This window comes from Schistocerca nitens, chromosome 7 (assembly GCF_023898315.1).
Source record: "Schistocerca nitens isolate TAMUIC-IGC-003100 chromosome 7, iqSchNite1.1, whole genome shotgun sequence".
Taxonomy (NCBI): Eukaryota; Metazoa; Arthropoda; class Insecta; order Orthoptera; family Acrididae; genus Schistocerca; species Schistocerca nitens.
Window position 1 is genome coordinate 65,902,899 of NC_064620.1, and position 21,101 is coordinate 65,923,999.

Consider the following 21,101-nt stretch of genomic DNA (forward strand, 5'->3'; position numbering starts at 1 on the left):
TCAATGATGAGGTTTTTTTTTTTTTTGGTAAAGTGATCTAAATTGGAACATACATGTTCAAGCTCTCAGAGCAAATGTATAAGCTATCTGGTATGTGTTAAGAGTAATGGATACAAGCTATAACATAAAAACACTACAACAGGCATAATATGCACATTTCCAGCCTGCAATTGAGTATGCAATAATATTCTGTGGAATGGGCCTGTAATTAAGTGGTTTACTCCTACTACCTTCCTTGAAAATTGGTACGGATCTTTCACGGAGTAAACGGTTGTATATGATTGTTAAGTATGGACCAGAATACTTGCTTTTATTAAGTGATTTAAGTTGCTTCACTACTCAGAGGATATTTACTTCTATGTTACTCATGTTGGCAGCTGTTATCGATTCGAATTCTGGAATATTTACTTCGTCTTCTTTTGTGAAGGCATTTCGAAAGGCTGTGTTTAGTAACTCTGCTTTGGCAGCACAGTCTTTGATAGTATCTCCATTGCTATCACGCAGAGAAGGCACTGATTTTTTCTTGCCACTAACATACTTCACATACAACCAGAATCTCTTTGGATTTTCTGCCTGGTTTCGAGACAAAGTTTTGTTGTGTAAACTGTTATAAGCATCTCGCATTGAAGTCCGCGCTAAATTTATAGCTTCTGTAAAAGATCACCAATCTTGAGGATTTTGCATCTGTTTAAATTTGGCATGTTTGTTTTGTTGTTTCTGCAACAGTGTTCTAACCTGTTTTGTGTACCAAGGAGGATCAGCTCCGCCGTTTGTTAATTTATTTGGTATAAATCTCTCAATTGCTCCCAATACTATTTCTTTGAATTCAAGTCGCATCTGGTCTACACTTATATTATTAATTTAGAATGAGTGGAGATTGTCTCTCAGAAAGGCATCAAGTGAATTTTTATCTGCTTTTTTGAATAGGTGTTTTTCGTTTCTTTTTGAAGGATTTGGCGATTACAATATTCAGTCTTGCTACGACAACCCTGTGTTCACCAATCCCTGTATCGCTTTTGATGCTCATTATTAACTTAGCAGCTGTAGCAACTAGAGCTGATGGGCAAGACTCTGAGGTAGTCTTGCGGATTGGATTCTTAGAGCAGACAGAATGGTGTTGGTCATTTCACCATCTGTGTATCTGAATTGGCTGCTTATTGGAAGCATCTCACCTAGAGCAATTACAATCCATTCATTGTATTTCTGAATAAACCTCAAATTGTTAAAAGTTTCTGGAGAGTTACTTCAGTCACCTCACAGCCTTTCTACCTTCAGACCAGTGACTGTAACTCCTTAGCTAGGTCAAAAGTCTGCCAACCAGCTAACCTCTGGTTATGAACAATGTCGCTCAGCCTAAAGCAAACTCATGCTTGGCACGTGACATAAATAAATTTTGGTGCCAAGAGTGGTGTACCACAAAGGCACTTAGGCAATTGGGAGGTAGAATCCATTGAAGGAATCCAGTAAACATTGCTACAGTGACAGTAGCAACCTGCAGAAAGTTGTGGCGACTCGCAACTTTCAGTGCAAGTAGACAGTCAGACCCTCAACAGCAGAGTGAAAGAAGTCCGAGCAGGTGCAGGGTAACGCATGGCTACAGCAGCATGGCGCAGAGCAACAAGGCACAGGGGTTTGCAGGCTCTAAACTGAGGGTTCAGACCCCTGAGAGGCAGATGCAGCAGCAGCGGCAGCTGCCATAGCAGCAGCGGCAGCTGAGGCGAGTGACGAGGCTGGCGCAGCAAAAGACAGTGGCCAATGCATCATGGCAGTGCAGACACACGAGCAGCGTGCAAGCACTGAATGACACATCACAAGAAGTGGTACCTATCAGAACTTGTTATAATTATATTTTATCTTTCGAGTGTTAACACTGTCAAAATTGGTACAATGCCCTGAACTAATGAATCTTATTTGTCCGCCAATAGTGGTAAAATGTCAGTTAAGGAGGCTTTATGTATCATTTCAAAAGTGTTTGAAGGGAACAAATGAGACTTTAGGAAGTTTATCGAGAATGTGGATGCGGCATTCGCATTAGTTAAGACAGAGGAACACGAAATGTTACTGAAATTTGTAGAAGCTAAGGTGAAGCAAGATCAAGACTTCAAGTCAGCAAAAGAGCAGGTGCATGGAAAGAGGTGAAGTACATTCTAGAAGAGAACTGTTTAAGTAAACACACTATAGACTATTATGTGTGCAAGGCAAGGCAAGGACAAGGTGAGCCGATCTCGTTATGGGCAAGCAGAATTGATGAAATGCAGAAAGATTTCAGGGAAGCCATAAGTTGGGTTACAAGTCAGGAGAACGTAATAGGCGCCATGGAGTTGGTAGATTCATTAGGAAGGGCTTGTTTCATTCATGGCCTAAGCAACGATAGAATTCATACGATAGTGCAAAGCCGAGGCGATGAAATCGGTTTGGCAGTGGCAGTGGAGTTAGCACTGCAAGAGAAAAGTGTGATATTGTCCATGAAAGAGCAGGGACTGGCCCTGAGGGTAAAGTTTAACTGCAGAAGGGAAATGGTAAAGGGCTCAAAAGAAATCAAGGACTTAAAATGTTTTACATGCGGCTTGAGAGGTCATATCGCAACTAAGTGTAGAAAACCAGAGAGCACAGTACAGGTAATGACTGGTAAATAATTTACTAACTTTTGTTACAAATGTGGCAAACAGTGTCACACAGATGTGGAATGTCACGTAAGACTGAGGAAAGTACATCCTAACGCACCGGTCGCGGCTGTTTAGTGCGAGCTTTGTTTACATCTGTGAGGCTTTGCATAGCGGTGCATTGATTACTACAGATCACGATGGCTCTTTCTTACCGGAAGGCGATCTCAAGTTCATGTTCGACGCACAATACACAAGGTCAAAAGCACACGAAACTGAAAGTTTCATGTGCAAAGTGGTGAACTAGCTCCCCAGGAGATGATAGCAATTTACCAATCAGGAACGAGGGTGTGGTTTCTGTTGATCACGCTGGCCTCGCAGTGAGACCAATATGTATATTCAAACTTCCATTTTGAAGTTCCTGCGGACATGGTTATCGCAGCACTTGGCCCCTACAGCACAGTCCTTAATCATGCTGCGGAGAAATGGACCAGCTTCAAGACGTATCCTGTACCCAACAGAGTGCGCCAAATAAGAATTATGTGACAATATGTGGCTGCTGAGCCATCGTTATGTACAATGGTCAACCGAAAAACTGCTCTGGCTGCGGGCACGAAGGCCATATCCAAACTGACTGTCTCCAGCGACATCTAGTACAGCTACCTCGGGACAAAAAAGACCTACCACAGCAGATAACATCGCTGCCTATTACGTACGTGGAAGCGCTATGGAATGACGTGGGCAATGCGCACGACACGCCATTGCCCGTAGAGTCTGCAAGTGTCACCCCCAATCCCACGTCACTGATGGCACATGACAGTCACACCACCAACCAGACACCCCACAACAGTGGTGGAGTCATCGTCCTACCACACTCCAATCGAACCCATCTTCAGATATGGAAGTGGATCCACTAGAGGATTGCACTGAACAGCACCACTCAGCAGATGTGGAAGGTCCACCATGAAAACAGCGGCTGAAGAAGTGAAAGAAGAGGCGGCTGTCAACAGAAGAGGAGCACCACAACCGAGGTGACAAACAAAAGACAGTGGGAATGATCACGATTTGTTTCCAATGCCAGGCCAGGACGTCACACCCACAGTGTCAGTGCTACAAACTGTGGAGAAGCCGGCACACCAGAGAGATGCAGTGGATACAGATATGAAACAAGATGATGTCCCACTTGCAGATGAATGCCCGTCAACAGCAAGTGTCCTCACCAGTGCATTAGTAGATTGGACACAAGAAATGGAACAAACTGATGAGATGCAGGAGGTCAATGTTCAATCAGTGGCTCTCACCGACAACAAGTCGGGAGGGAACCTTGTCCACGGCAGCCAATGTGGCCGTGTCGTGTGGTCCCGGTCCAGGAAGAATGCTCCGTTGATGGCCGATCACTATATGCGTGACTTTCCAGCAATGCATAACCGATAAAATGTCACACACCTTCTGTATTGGTACAGTTAACACCAATGGTATTCGCATTTGAGTAAAGATGCGAATGCTGCAAGACATGCTGCGGGCAGCGGATGTCATTATAGTTTTTCTGCAGGAGGTACGAAATGATGGCCCAGTTGAGTTTTATGGATATGATGTCTATCGTTAAACGGGTTACGACGATAGTGGTGGCACAGCCATACTGGTACGAGAAGGAATAGTGGTGGAAGATGTGGAATACTTACCATCGACCCATGGTGTTGCCCTGGCTGTAGGGGATGTCCGCTTGGTAATGTTTATGCACCGTCTGGTTTGACCAAGAGACATGAATGCACAACCTTTTACACAAAGGAAGTGTCACCGCTATTTCGAGGGCATCAGGAGAATTGTATTGTCATCAGCGATTTCAACTCCATTCTGTGGCTCGACGACCAACGACCACACTTCGTTCTTTGCCTAGCATTACAGATGCTGGTCTGGGATCTTGCACTGCATGACACCTGGGAAATGACGCACGGTGACAGCCGCGGATATATGCACTTCATAAGCCACTCGGCTAGTCGACTAGACACGGTGTATGTGTCCCGTGGGCTACGCAAGGGAACGATTGATGCTAAGGTGTGGCCTACGGCCTTTACAGACCACCAGGCTTACATCTGCACCATCACTCGACCACAACAGATGACATGGTGCAGTAAAGGCCCATGGAAACTTAATGTTACTCACCAGCGGGATGAGAACTGTTTACGGGAGGTTGAAGTCACATGGCGACAATGTCAACGGCATCAACGTACGTACGATTCAACGCTTAAATGGTGGCTCTGCTGCATCAAACCAGCTTCATGCAGAACTTTCACACGATATGGCCATGATACGTCACACTGGCAACTGGCAATTTCCGAATTTTATTTCACAGCCCTGCGTGAGCTGGCAAAACAACCACATTCTTCCGATCATCAGCAGGTTGTCCAACGTATCAAAGCACAACTGCTGCATCTTACAGCAGTGAAGATGGAAGGAGTTAAAGTACGCGTGAGGATGCTTGACAGATTACGCAACGAATCACCATCATTACACTCTACAATGAGAGAAATAAAGCAGCAGCAACATACACTTAACACAGGATATCGAAATGGCTGATGGATTGTGGGCCATGTTACAGAAATATATTGCATGTGCTTTTGCTCACCACTATCGCAGTTTCTACGCAGAAGACCACTGGACAGAGCAGGACAGACAGATGTGCTTCGCGAAATGGCAACGGACGAGCAGCCCACTGAGGCAGTGGCCTTATGGCTGAAATCACCATAGGTGATCTGGACGCTCCCTAAAGTGTGGTACGTTAAACAAATCCCTGGAGCAGATGGGCTCCCTCTTGAGTTCTACCGCACCTTTACTCCTCCGATGGGACCAACATGGGTACAGATGTACAATGAACACATAACACCTAGCTTAAGTGTCCCTACCGAGTTCACAGAGGGTATCATGATACCCATTCGAAAACCAAGTAGTGTTCTTAGACCATAAGACCAGCGGCCTTTGACATTATTGATTGGAGACTACAAAATCTCTGCATGTATCCTCCGTGCTCACCTTCAAGTGGTGACAGAGGACAACATACATTTAGATCAAATGTGTCTAGGTGGGAAGAGCAATATACACACAACTCTAGGAGCATACAGGGATGTCATAGCATTGATGTCGGTTTGTAGCATTGATGTCAGTTTGTTGATTACGAGAAGCCCTCGTGGCAGTGGATTTAGAACATGCTTTCGACCTAGTGGACCATGTGTTCCCACGATGGGTCACGAACAGATGGAAATCCCTCCTTGTTTGCGGACAAGATCTTGAGGTTGATTAATGGCGCAAACTCTACAGTTTTGGTGAATGGTGTTAACTCAGAACATTTCATGATCCAGCACTCAGTGTGGCAAGGTTGCCCTCTTTCGGCCATCTTATTTGCAGTAGCTCTTGAACCTGCACTACTCCAAGGCCTTCGATGACGACTTGAATGCGTCCAACTACGGACCGCATCTTTCCACTGCCGTGCAACGCCGACGAAATTGTTCTTTTCGTCAAGTCGGGAGACAAAATCCAGGTGACACTGAATGGCTCCAGCAGTATGGAGCAGTGGTAGGTAGTGTCATCAACCTATGAAAGACCTGATGTATGGAAGTGGGCAGAGGGCTGCCACCAGGGACAGCAGGGTCCATTACCAAGGTCCCCACTCAAGTGTTTGGGAGTGGGGTTCCATGGAAACATACAAAGTACAGTGGCGGATAATTATCGACGGCTACTGTGCCACATTCGCACATTAGTAAGACAACATGCACTGTGCGCCATAGATATGTTCCAGCATGCACATTATGTCAACGTCTATTTGGCACTGAAATAAGTCACTTGGGACACACACTGCCGTTGCCCACCATGATCAAATCAAGACTACAGTCAGCCTTCAGACATTTCGTAAGTGCCGACCTCCTCTTCAAAATCTGTTACGATACCTTGACACTGCCATCGACAGGAGGAGGCATCCGACTCATAAAAATGAAGAACAGGGTGCATGCGCTATTTCTTAGTATGATGTAAAGCTATTGGATAATTGAGTACATCACCTTAATGGGCACTGTGATCAACGAAGTGGCTCCCCAGTCACTATGTCCAACAGTCAGTGTTGGCCACATCACAGCACCGCTCGCACATCTTCAGGACTCCTTCATCAATTACAGTTACATTCAGGACAGTTTGCTGGAGACCAGGCTACCCACAACGAAAGACATATATCGAAGCTTCCTTCAGCAACAATCTTGCAATGTGGCCGAACAAAATACCTGGCGATACAGTGTCAGAGAATATGGCAAATGGTCCATCTTCCCTCTCTCCCTACAGACGTAGTGGTGAACTGCAACATCCCGAACCGTCAATGACTGCACTCTATTCATCTGGTTGACACATCGATATGCCCCCACTGTGCAGTCATTGACTCCAATGAGTACTGTTTTGTTTGTTGCACGGCAATTGACTGTTGGCTTCTAACGAGGAAAATGCTGGCCCTTTTACTGTGTACAGTGCACACGGCGATCAAAGCTGATGACCTGCTGTTCCCGGACAGAGTATACTTTCCCACCACCACAATAAACGCCGTAAACTGGATAAAGGGGATGGTGACATATTATTTGTATTGCACTGACAGCAAGAAGATCATAGACTTCTGGTACATACTGAAAGAGCATCATGATATCTTGCGGCGACGTGTGAAATATAGAACATGTTTTTCCAATTACTTGGGTTTGTTATTCACGAGTCCTCCGGCTAGTTGCAGTGTTCTGGGTATGAGAAGCGAAATGTGGAGATAACTCAACGTTCAGAAACTAACGTTCATGCCTGGTATATTCAGGGGACTAAATACCATTTAAGTTTGCAAGAATCCAACCTGGATACATGCTCTCTAACTCTAGACAGTGTTAGGAGCCATTTTTACATTTGGATGTTTGAATGGCACTTTTAGTTTCTGTATGTTGTGTTTAGCACCTATGAAAGACAATAAAAAATCAACAGACACAACAAACACCTCAAATAAAAAAATAAAAAAAAGAGGGTTAGCACCTTTGATTAGTAATTAAAATGTCCTCGGTCCCAGGTTCGAAACCCACCACAGCTTAAATTTTGATTAATAATCAACACTGGCAGACGAAGACTTTCAGCATAAGAAGTCACCCTCACTTTGCCAACGGCCTTGTCAAAATGGGCAGAAGAGCGGACAGAGGTTAAGGGCACTCTCTTGTCCTTGGGGTGGGAAACTGTCCCTAAAGATGGAAGAATCAGCAATGACCAATGGCGTGAGGATGCAGAAAGCAAAGGAAGCCACTGTGTTAAAGACATATAACATTTATCCACAGGACATGTGTTCTGTAATTGAAAAAGTGTCATGATGATTCTCCATTGGCAAAAGATTCCGAAATAGCCCCCATCTGGATCTCTGGGAGGGGACTGCCAAGGAGCAGGTGACCATGAGAAGAATATTGAATAACCAACAAAAGGATAACGTTCTACGAGTCAGGGTGTGGAATGTCAAAAGTTTGAATGTGGTATGGGAGCTAGAAAATCTGAAAAGGGAAATGTAAAGGTTCAATCTAGATATACTAGGAATCAGTGAAGTGAAATGGAAAGAAGACAAGGGTATCTGGTCAGATGAATATAGGGTAATATCGACAGCAACAGCAAATGGTATAACGGGAGTTGGACTCATTATGGCTAAGAAGGTACAGAAGAAAGAACATTACTGTGACAGTTCAGAGATAGGGTTGTTCTTATCAGATTTGACAACAAACCAACACCAATAATGATAGTTCATGTATACATGAAGATATTGAAAGGGTAATACAGTACATAAAGGAAGATGAAAATCTAATAGTCACTGGGGACTGGAATACAGTTGTAGGGGAATAAGCGGAAGGAAAGGTTACAGGGAGATGTGGACTTGGGACAAGGAATGAGAGAGGAGAAAGACTAATTGAGTTCTGTAATAAATTTCAGCTAGTAATAGTGAATACTCTGTTCAAGAATCACAAGAGGAGGAGGTAGACTTGGAAATGCCAGGTAATATGGGAAGATGTCAGTTAGATTACATCATGGTCAGGCAGAGATTCCGAATTCAGATACTGGATTGCAACGTGTACCAAGGACAATATATAGACTCAGATCTCAATGTAGTAGTGATGAAGAGTAGGCTGAAGTTTAAGAGATTAGTCAGGAAGAATCAATACACAAAGAAGTGTGATACGAAAGTACTAAGGAATGACGAGATACACTTTAAGTTCTCTAAGGCTATGGGCACTGGAATGAGGAATGGCTCAATAGGTAGAACAGTTGAAGAGAAATGGAAATCTCTAAAAAGGCCAATCACCAAAGTTGGAAAGGAAAACATAGGTACAAAGAAGGTAACTGTGAAGAAACGATGGGTAACAGAAGAAATGCTTCAGTTGATCAATGAAAGAAGGAAGTACAAAAATGTTCAGGGAAATTCAGAAATACAAGTTGCTGAAGAACGAAATTAATAGAAAGTACAGGGAAGTCAAGATGAAATGGCTGCATGAAAAATGTGAAGAAATCGAAAAAGAAGTGATTGTCGGAAGGACTGACTCCGCATATAGGAAAGTCAAAACAACCTTTGGTGAAATTAAAAGCAAGGGTCCAATGAGAATTCCACTGTTAAATGCAGAGGAGAGAGCGGGTAGGTGGAAAGGGTACATTGAAGGTCTCTGTGATGGGGAAGATTTGACTAATGTGATAGAAGAAGAAACATGAGTTGATTTAAAAGAGATACGTGATCCAGTATTAGAATTTAAGAGAGCTTTAGAGGACTTAAGATCAAATAAGGCAGAAGGGATAGATAACATTCCATCAGAAAACCTAAAACCATTGGGGGAAGTGGCAACACAATGACTATTCACATTGGTATGTAGAATGTATGAGTCTGATGACATACCATCTGACTTTTGGAAAAACATCATCACACAATTCCGAAGGCTGCAAGAGCAAACAAGTGCGAGAATTATCATGCAATCAGCTTAACAGCTCATGCATCCATATTGCTGACAAGAATGATATACAAGAATAGAAAAGAAAATTGAGAGTGTGTTAGATGACAATCAGTGTGGCTTTAGGAAAGGTAAAGGCACCAGAGAAGCAATTCTGACGTTGTGGTTGATAGGAATCACGACTAAAGAAAAATCAAGACACGTTTATAGGTTTTGTCGACCTGGAAAAAGTGTTCTACAATGTAATATGGTGCAAGATGTTCAAAATTCTGAGAAAAACAGAAGTCAGCTATAGGGAGAGAGAGGTAATATGCTATATGTACAAGAGCCAAGAGGGAATAATAAGAGTGAACGACCAAGAACAAAGTGCTTGGATTAAAAAGGGTGTAAGACAGGTATGTACTGTTCAATCTGTACATCGAACAATAATGATGGAAATAAAAGAAAGGTTCAGGAGTGGAATCAAAATTCAAGGTCAAAGGATATCAATGACATGATTCGCTGATGACATTGTTATCCTGGCTGAAAGTGAAGAAGAATTACAGGATCTGCTGAATGGAATGAACAGTCTAATGAGTGCAGAATATGGAATGACAGTAAATCGAAGAAAGATGAAAGTAATGAGAAATAGTAGAAATGAGAAATGCGAGAAACTTAACATCAGAGCTAATGGTCAAGGAGTAGATGAAGTTACAGAATTCTGCTACCTAGGCAGCAAAATAGCCAGTGACATACGGAGCAAGGAGGACATCAAAAGCTGACTAGCACTGGCAAAAAGGGCATTGCTGGCCAACAGAAGTTTACTAGTATCAAACATAAGCGTTGATTCGAGGATGAAATTTCTGAGAATGTACATTTAGAGCATAGACTTGTATGGTAGTGAAACATGGACTGTGGCAAAACCGGAACAGAAGAGTATCAAAGCATTTGAGATGTGGTGCAACAGACGAATAGGAAAAATTAGGTGGACTTATAAGGTAAGGAATGAGGAGGTTCTGTGCAAAATCGGAGAGGAAAGGAGTATGTGGATAACGTTGACAAGGAGAAGGGACAGGTTGATAAGACATCTGTTAAGACATCAGAGAATTACTTCCATGGTACTAGAGGGAGGTATAGAGAGCAAAAATTATAGAGGAAGACAGAGATTGGAATAAATCCAGCAAGTAATTGACGACATAGCCTGCAAGTGCTACTCTGAGATCTTCTTTCTTTATTCGTGTCAGAGGTACACTAAAATAAACACATATCCAATACATACAAAAAAAACTATACACTATTCACCCAGAATTGGGCAATTTCGATAGCATTGGGTGCTGAAGATGTTAAGTACTTCATGCTACAACTGGTTGGGCATGAGTTATATTTGAAGAGATGCCGAGTTGACTGCAATTCACTGCATTCGCACTGTGTTGTGATGGCAGTTGGAAGTTCCATTTAAGGAGATTGTCCCTCGTAGTCTGTTCAAGGACTTTCAGATGACCCACTTCTCCATGTGTCCAGACAGCAGGGATTCTTATGGTGTCATACAGTTTGACAGGTGTTGGCATCTGTCTTTCCACTTGATGAGATAGGTAGTGGCAGCTGACCCTTCTAAGGGCTATGAAGTTGTCAGGAAACTCTTCCTGGACTTCAGTCTTAGCTTTACAGGTTGATGTCCAAGGAGTGGATGTGAGGTCACTGTATTTGATTTACACCTCTCGATGATAGCGGCGACCTCTCTTCTGATGTCACATGGAGCAATCCCAGCAAGACATCGAACTTTGTCCACGGGGGTTGGCCTTAGGCAGCCTGTAACTATCCTACAGCTGTCATTTAAGGCTAGGGAGACAATCAGTGTGGCTTTAGGAAAGGTAAAGGCACCAGAGAAGCAATTCTGACGTTGTGGTTGATAGGAATCACGACTAAAGAAAAATCAAGACACGTTTATAGGTTTTGTCGACCTGGAAAAAGTGTTCTACAATGTAATATGGTGCAAGATGTTCAAAATTCTGAGAAAAACAGAAGTCAGCTATAGGGAGAGAGAGGTAATATGCTATATGTACAAGAGCCAAGAGGGAATAATAAGAGTGAACGACCAAGAACAAAGTGCTTGGATTAAAAAGGGTGTAAGACAGGTATGTACTGTTCAATCTGTACATCGAACAATAATGATGGAAATAAAAGAAAGGTTCAGGAGTGGAATCAAAATTCAAGGTCAAAGGATATCAATGACATGATTCGCTGATGACATTGTTATCCTGGCTGAAAGTGAAGAAGAATTACAGGATCTGCTGAATGGAATGAACAGTCTAATGAGTGCAGAATATGGAATGACAGTAAATCGAAGAAAGATGAAAGTAATGAGAAATAGTAGAAATGAGAAATGCGAGAAACTTAACATCAGAGCTAATGGTCAAGGAGTAGATGAAGTTACAGAATTCTGCTACCTAGGCAGCAAAATAGCCAGTGACATACGGAGCAAGGAGGACATCAAAAGCTGACTAGCACTGGCAAAAAGGGCATTGCTGGCCAACAGAAGTTTACTAGTATCAAACATAAGCGTTGATTCGAGGATGAAATTTCTGAGAATGTACATTTAGAGCATAGACTTGTATGGTAGTGAAACATGGACTGTGGCAAAACCGGAACAGAAGAGTATCAAAGCATTTGAGATGTGGTGCAACAGACGAATAGGAAAAATTAGGTGGACTTATAAGGTAAGGAATGAGGAGGTTCTGTGCAAAATCGGAGAGGAAAGGAGTATGTGGATAACGTTGACAAGGAGAAGGGACAGGTTGATAAGACATCTGTTAAGACATCAGAGAATTACTTCCATGGTACTAGAGGGAGGTATAGAGAGCAAAAATTATAGAGGAAGACAGAGATTGGAATAAATCCAGCAAGTAATTGACGACATAGCCTGCAAGTGCTACTCTGAGATCTTCTTTCTTTATTCGTGTCAGAGGTACACTAAAATAAACACATATCCAATACATACAAAAAAAACTATACACTATTCACCCAGAATTGGGCAATTTCGATAGCATTGGGTGCTGAAGATGTTAAGTACTTCATGCTACAACTGGTTGGGCATGAGTTATATTTGAAGAGATGCCGAGTTGACTGCAATTCACTGCATTCGCACTGTGTTGTGATGGCAGTTGGAAGTTCCATTTAAGGAGATTGTCCCTCGTAGTCTGTTCAAGGACTTTCAGATGACCCACTTCTCCATGTGTCCAGACAGCAGGGATTCTTATGGTGTCATACAGTTTGACAGGTGTTGGCATCTGTCTTTCCACTTGATGAGATGGGTAGTGGCAGCTGACCCTTCTAAGGGCTATGAAGTTGTCAGGAAACTCTTCCTGGACTTCAGTCTTAGCTTTACAGGTTGATGTCCAAGGAGTGGATGTGAGGTCACTGTATTTGATTTACACCTCTCGATGATAGCGGCGACCTCTCTTCTGATGTCACATGGAGCAATCCCAGCAAGACATCGAACTTTGTCCACGGGGGTTGGCCTTAGGCAGCCTGTAACTATCCTACAGCTGTCATTTAAGGCTAGGGAGACTGTTCTTTTGAGTTCTCTATCGGCTGTGATTTCCTTGGAAGTCCACAAAAAAACGTCGATTCTGTAGGAGTGTTGCAGTTATCCTTGTCAGCGCATACTTGTTAGCCAGGTTGTAGATTTTGTGCAGTAACACTCTGTGGTTTACAGTGTCAAAGGCCACCGAAAGGTCAACAAAAGCTACACCTGATATCTTCCTCTGCTCACAGCCATCTTCTATGAACTGAGAAAGATAAAGGATTTGTGAGGTGCAATTCTTGCCTGGTCTACAGCCAGCTTGCTGCGAGATAAGAAGTGGATCAACTACTGCAGTTAAGCGGTGAAGAATCATTCTCTCTAGGATCTTATACAGATGGCAAAGGAGAGATATTGGTCTGAAGTTCTTCAGATCTGTTGGTGACTTTCCAGGTTTTAGTATCGCAATCACACGGGCCTTGCACCATAATTTCGAGATCTTGAAAAAAGCCAGGCAGTGGTTATACAGGTTTAAGAGCCAGTCTTTGGTTGCAGTGCCACAATGTTTAATTTGCTCTACACAAATGTCGTCTAATCCTGCTGCCTTGCCATTTTTGCATTTGTGAATGGCTTCTTCTAATCCACTTAGGTTGAATGGTCTAGTCAGGTTATTATCCTGAAATTACTCCTTAAACTCTAATTTGAAGTCCGATTTTTTGATAGGAGATCATAGTTTAGCATTCTCAAGAATCTGTGTAGCAATTTCATTTGGAGTGATGTTAGTGTGATTGGCATGTTTGGTTGGATCATTAATTAGTTTTCTCACAAGTTTCCAGGCCTTCCGGCTACTAATTGAAAGATTTGTTTCCTCCATTAAGTTTAATCCGTCTTTATCTTTTGTTTTCTGCTATACAAGACATTACTTCTTGACCAGCCAAGAGGGTTTGCTCATTGAATGGATCTTGTTCAAAAAGCGACAGGTATTTACTCATTAGGGCTGCCGACTGGGTTGTTAATCCAGAGGGGTGTTGTGTTCTGCAGTCCCGTGGCATAGATGACCGTGATACCTTCTTCACTCCATCTACAAACTTATCGCAATTTTCTGGTGCTCCCTGGAGATCAGTTACAATTTTATCCAGGTTGGAACTAAAAAGCTCCCTGTTAGCCTTACGGAAGTTTTATCTTCTGCAGAATGGAATGGTTCTTCATTGGGATATTGCAGTAACTTGGCACATCACAGGGCGGTGTTGAGAATTGGGGGGTGGCAAACTGCCTTAACGCACTGTTGGTCTATGTGCTCACTTGCGAATATTAGATCTGGGTTAGATCTACATTTCCGACATCCACTGTTGAAAGATGCAGGGAGTTTACCATCATCGATGAGAGTTAGTTGGAAGGTGTCGGACCATTTCAGCACTTCTTCTCCGTTATCATCTTGTGAGTAGCCCCAAACAGTACTGTGGCTGCTGAAGTCTCCAACTCTAAACTTGTTTTGGTGTTTGTTGAAGTCCTCAGGAGTTACAAAAGAGAACTTCACATTAGGTGGTTTGTAGATGCAGTTATTAAGTTCTACTGAGAGTATTTCAGTATCATTGTGTTCAGAGATGGATGCAGACATAATGTGGAGGTCTGGTTGTACAAATAAGGCACTTCCATATTGTTTATGACGTCTTTCATCAACAAGTCTCATTCCAGGTATTTTGGGGTGACACATTTGATCATCTCTGTGGGTTTCTTGTAGGCACAGAACACTGCAGCAGTTAGTTTGGCAGAGTTCACCCAAAAGCTCTTGTTTGGGAGATGACAGTCCCTCTACATTAAAAGTCAGTATAGTTAACCTTGGGCTTAAGAAAGGCCTATGTACAACAGATGACATCATTTGCTTGTACTTCTGGAATGATGAAGAGGTTGGCACAGGAGAGAAATTCGTGGTGGGCTGCATCAAATCATCAGAAGACTGATGACTGGAAAAGAGAGAGAGAGAGAGAGAGAGAGAGAGAGAGAGAGAGAGAGAGAGACAGGTTTATCGGGATGGAGATGTCCACAATACAACCTACCAGGAAATTGTGGCATCCCATGCACGACTGTAAAAGACATATCCTGCTTCAAGGGTAAGCAGCAGGACCATTACAGTAAAGATTGTCATGAAAGGGCCTGGTACAACTGGAGAAAAGGCAAGGTGGTAGTATCAAGGAAAACAGGCAAAGTGGTGCAGGGAAACTAAAGGGCGGCAAGGCTGCACAGTCGGGCATTGTCACAGTAAGTAACACCACAGTTAGGATAAGTGATTGTGCAACAGAGAACTATGTTCTAGTATTATTTTGTATTGAACTAAGAAAGTACTTTAAGTTATTGACTGATACAGGAGCACAGTTGTGCTTGCTGAAGAGGACAAATATTACAGTGAAGAGAGCAAATGAAGCAGAAAGGCTTTGATTAAAAGGCACAATGAGCGAAGTGGTAAGCACAATAGGTACAGTGCAAATAGACATTCCCTATGATGGACTGATAGGTAGAAACTTCCTAACAGAGCATAAGGTCAAGTTAGACTGTGGGGAAAGTTGTACGACTACAAGGGCGAGACATACCTTTAATAGTAGAGGAAGAACCGAAAGGTTATGAGTTCAAAACAGATCAAGAATCCAATAGGTAAATAGGTCTCCAAGAAGAAAAGGTTACGTTTTTAAGAGTGGAAGGCAAGATGCCTGGACAGAGCGTAAAAGAAATGGTTCTCCCAAGACAGGAAATTGCACAAGGAGTGCATGTACCTGCATCAGAGAACAGACTTCAGCTGCAGAATGTCAGATTACTGGCAGAGGAAATGGAACAACTAGTAAAAATACACAAAGTAAAAAGCAGAAAGGAAGCCATGAGCAAAACCGAAAGTCATGTTAGTACCTTAAGGAAACAGCTAAGAGTAGAGCATTTAAATGCTGAGGAAAGCAGCATGTTGGTGGAAGTGTGTACTGAGTATGGAGACATGTCCCATCTAACATCAGTGGTCTTTTACCACTGTAAATCTTCGTCCATGTATGTATGGTCGGAACTGTTTCACCGCATATACTATAGCCAACAATTCCTTTTCAATAGTGCTATAGTTAAGTTCCACTTTATTCAGTGCTCTTGATGCATATGCAATGGGCAAGTCTTCGCTAGCTTTCTTTCCTTGCAACATCATTGTCTCTAAGGCTGCATTGTTATCATCTATTGTGGCAATAAATGCTTTCGTAAAATCTGGGTAGTGAAGTAGTGGTGGATTTATCAATTTCTCCTTCAGCTCTCTGAACACATTGTTCTGTCGTTTGTCCCATTTGTACCCACTCCTTTCTTTAACGGCTCGTGGAGTGGCTTCGCAATTTATACGAAGTGTGCAATAAATCACGGTAATACCCTATCAACCCTAGAAACCCTTTGAACTCTCATTGTTCTTGGCTGTGGGAAGAACTTTTATCTTCTCCATGTTTGCCATGTCTTGTCGGTAATACAATGACTTAGGAAGATTACTTCCTTCTTCAGAAAATCACACTTGTCCTGTTGCAGTTTCAAGTTATGCTCTCGCAACCTGTCAAAGATTTCATGGAGCTTCTCATTATGCTCCTGCAGGTTTCTTCCATTGCACACTATATCATCTAGGTAGACAAAGTGTTTAACATTGTGCAAACCTGCCAGGACTGTGTTCATCAGTCACTGGAAACATCCTGGGGCTCTCTTCAGTCCCATCGGAATTCTCTTATATTCATAATGCTGATAATTTAAACTGAACACCATTTTTCCTGTCCTTCTCATCCGCCAATATTTGATGGTATCCAATTGCAAGATCAAGTGTGGACAAGTACTTTGCTTGCCCTAAATGATCCAAAATATCGGAGATATCAGTAGTGAAATGCATCGCCTACAGTAATATCATTCAACTACCTGTAGTCCACTATGATTCTCCACTTTTGCTTGCCAATGGCAATGGTGCATTCCATGCACTCTTACTTTCGACAATTATATCATCTTTCAGCATTTGTTCAATTTGCTCCTTTAAAACTTTTTTTTGAGCTTCAGGGATTCAATACAGCCTGGAATGTACTACCTTCACTGCATGCTTTAGTGCTATCAGTATTTTGTGCTGCACTGTGGTTATATATGACAATGATCACTTTATATCACATAATTTGTTACCAAATGTACAGCCCGGCTTTAGACGTTGTTTAACAACTGAAAATGCTATATTTATTTTCTCTGTAAGGTACTGGATGGGTTAAACAGAAGGTTTCAAATGCTAGGCATATTTTTTGATTTCACTAAGGCGTTTGATTGTGTTGATCACAAAATATTGCTCCAGAAGTTGGAGCATTATGGAATACAGGGAGTAGCTCAAAAATGGTTCACGTCTTACTTTAACAGACAGTAAAAGGTCATTATTCACAGTGTTGAGAATCACAGTGATGTGGGGTCTGAGTCGGGTACAGTCAAATGGGGGGGGGGGGGGGGGGGTGTCCCAGGGATCAGTGCTGGGGCCACTCCTGTTCCTTATTTATATAAATGATATGCCCTCTAGTATTAAGGGTAACTCTAAAACATTTCTGTTTGCTGATGAGACTAGCTTGGTAGTAAAGGACGTTGTGTGCAACAATGGCTCTGTTTCAAACAGTGCAGTTAATGACAAGTTCATGGCTTGCAGAAAATTAACTAACACTAAATCACAATAAGACTCAGTTTTTATGGTTTCTAACACACAATTCAACAAAACCCAATGTTTAATTTCACAGAATGAGCATATGATAAGTGAAACTGAACAGTTCAAATTTCTAGGTGTTCAGAAAAAAAAAAACTATCGTGGAAAGGCCACGGTCACGATCTTGCCCAAAGACTTAATGCTGCCATTTTTACTATCAAATGGTATCTGAAGTAAGTGATCGTTCAACATGAAAATTAGTCTAATTTGCTTATTTTCATTCACTTATGTCTTATGGTATTATATGTTGGGGTAATTCTTCCCATTCTAAAAAGATACTTTTGGCTCAGAAATGGGCAGTTCGGGCAATAAGTGATGTAAGTTCACAAACCTCTTGTCAAACCCTGTTCACTAGTCTGGGTATTTTGGCACTTCCTTAACTCTTGTGCAGAGAGGTGTGCAATATACTGCTGCATTCATTTTCAATAAGCTACCACAAGAATTCAAAAATCTTAGCAGTAATGCATACACTTTCAAATCGAAACTGGAGAGTTTCCTCATGGGTCACTCCTTCTATTCTGTTGAGGAGTTCCTTGAAAAATTAAGCCGATTCTCATGTTATATTGCTGAATGCATTTACTGAAACTTATAGCTTGACTTTTTTTGGGTACATAAACATGTTATTTTTATCTGTTATTACTTTTATGTTGTAATTTCATGTACTGACACGTTCCATAACCTTGGAGATTTGCTCCTCAATTTGGTCCTACGGAACTTGACGAGTAAATAAAAAAAGATAAATATGTGACTGTGCACACAGTCCTTTGGATTGTTATCAACATTTGATCATGAAGAATGTGAAGCAAAATTGTTGCAACCAGTGAGAGAAATCCCAGAAGATTGTGTGCGAAGAATAGTCACACTAAATCAGAGCACGTGGACGCATCTAAACAGCAATGAATGGTTATACGTAGCTCCAAAAGAAGAAGGATTAACTGTTTTGTGTGGGAGTTAAGCTCTGAAGGACCTAGTAATGAAGGGTATAGGTAGAATAAGTTTTTATAATAAATGCAAAGGTTACGGAACACGAGTTTTTGTACAGACACACAGAGTGATCCACAGTAACATAAGAAAGGATATAATTCCACTGATAAATTTAGAATTTGATTGTTGCACTGTAATGAATGAGGGAAAAAAAAACATTACAGTGTTTAATTTAGATTTACCTTTAGAAACTGTAGTAACACAATTGGACGATTTACAAATCACAGGTGCCGGCCGCGGTGGTCTCGCGGTTCTAGGCGCGCAGTCCGGAACCGCGCGACTGCTACGGTCGCAGGTTCGAATCCTGCCTCGGGCATGGGTGTGTGTGATGTCCTTAGGTTAGTTAGGTTTAAGTAGTTCTAAGTTCTAGGGGACTTATGACCTAAGATGTTGAGTCCCATAGTGCTCAGAGCCATTTGAACCAAATCACAGGCAAACGACTGGACGATGTCCAGAAAATGGCAGATACATAGGAGCAAAGTTTTAAATACTCTTGGTATCTTACACATTATTCAATAACTGCTTATGTAACAGAAACACTAACCATCCTAATTATAGTAACATGATGTTGTAGGCAATGTAAATGTTGTAACGAATGTTTTAAGAATATGTGGAAACATATGCATAAGAAACACTATTGTGAACCAGTATACCAAAACCAGTTTGGGTAGGAGACAGCTCCATAGAGACTGAAGACGTAATGATTAACAGAAGGTGTGCCAAGGACCAAAACGAGTCAATATCATTTAGAATCAGATGTTAAAATGAAAGGAATTTGTAAAATATTTAAGTAAAATGTAACTGTTAAAATTAAAGTTGACAAAACAAGTGAAATAAATGTATCCATGCAAAACAAGTGTAAATTATGAAATAAAATGTCAATGTCAATGATTAATATCACGGCATTGATGTAAACTATCAATGTTTTACTGTTTTAATGTAAATATTTTAACGTCAATGTGCTGATGTAAAATCATTCAACCCATATATGTAACGGAAGCAAAACAAATGTAAAATCTGTAATGTATTTTATCAAAGGTGAATAAAAAGATTTACAATTGACACTACTCTGACGAGTAACACCAATTCTGAAGGCAGGGGAGGTGTTATATCCACGGAAAGCCAAGTCCAAATTGTGTTGTTAATAACAGAACGGGAACTGCTAATACCAAAAGAGGCAGCAGTAAGGTATTTAGGCATGGCAAGAGGTGCCACAGACTCGGAAGCAGGCTGGTTGGCCAACACCAGGCTGATGGACAGCTACATTTGATAACGAGCTAAAAGCTATAAAGACACAAAGAGGGCTATGTATACTTCTGACAACGGGGTCCTTGATAAGGATTGAAATTAAACTTAATATGCAAAAGCACTTCTGGTTACAGAGTGAGAGAGTGGGACGAGAGGGAGAAAGAGAGAGGGCCTTCTGGTGGGGACAGCATTACGTCAAGACAAACTACTAATACAGGGCTTACCACGCAGTGTGAGATCATATTGAGAGAGGCATCTCTACCCCTCCACTCAGCCTCTCAAACACCACTGAAGAATAGTGCACATTTACAGCCAATAAGGAGACAAGTAGCCCTTGACACTATGTCATGGAATAGCCAGTACAATTGAAGGTGACGAGTGAACAAAATACAGCAGCAGGACATTCTGGGAGAGAGGAGATCAATAGGAGAGCACTAGAGAGAAGTTGAAGATAGTTTGCCCAAAAGGTGCTGCAAGCTAGCAGCTGGGAGAGCCAGAGTTCATTGCAGAGTTTGCAACTGGAGCTGATGGGCAACAAACTGTTGCCTCATCAGGAAAGAGGGAAGGAGAGGGAAAGACGAAAGGATGTGGGTTTTAAGGGAGAGGGTAAGGAGTCATTCCAATCCCGGGAGCGGAAAGACTTACCTTAGGGGGAAAAAAGGACAGGTATACACTCGCACACACACACATATTCATCCGCACATACACAGACACAAGCAGACAGTCCGCTCCCGGGATTGGAATGACTCCTTACCCTCTCCCTTAAAACCCACATCCTTTCGTCTTTCCCTCTCCTTCCCTCTTTCCTGATGCGGCAACAGTTTGTTGCGAAAGCTTGAATTTCGTGTGTATGTTTGTGTTTGTTTGTGTATCTATCGACCTGCCAGCACTTTCGTTCGGTAAGTCACATCATCTGTGTTTTTTTGATATATTTGGAAAGTTTGTAATGTGTGTCAAACTCAGAATGAGATTCTCACTCTGCAGTGGAGCGTGTGCTGATATGAAACTTCCTGGCAGATTAAAACTGTGTGCCCGACCAAGACTCGAGCTCGGGACCTTTGCCTTTC

At 42.1% G+C, this 21,101-nt stretch overlaps 1 protein-coding gene across 3 annotated transcripts in view; it reads right to left on the reverse strand.

Moving 5' to 3' along the window:
• Positions 1–21,101, reverse strand: part of LOC126194894 (F-box only protein 22-like) — a 213,153-nt gene that overhangs the window by 155,159 nt on the left and 36,893 nt on the right. The gene's annotated exons all lie outside the window — the stretch shown is intronic.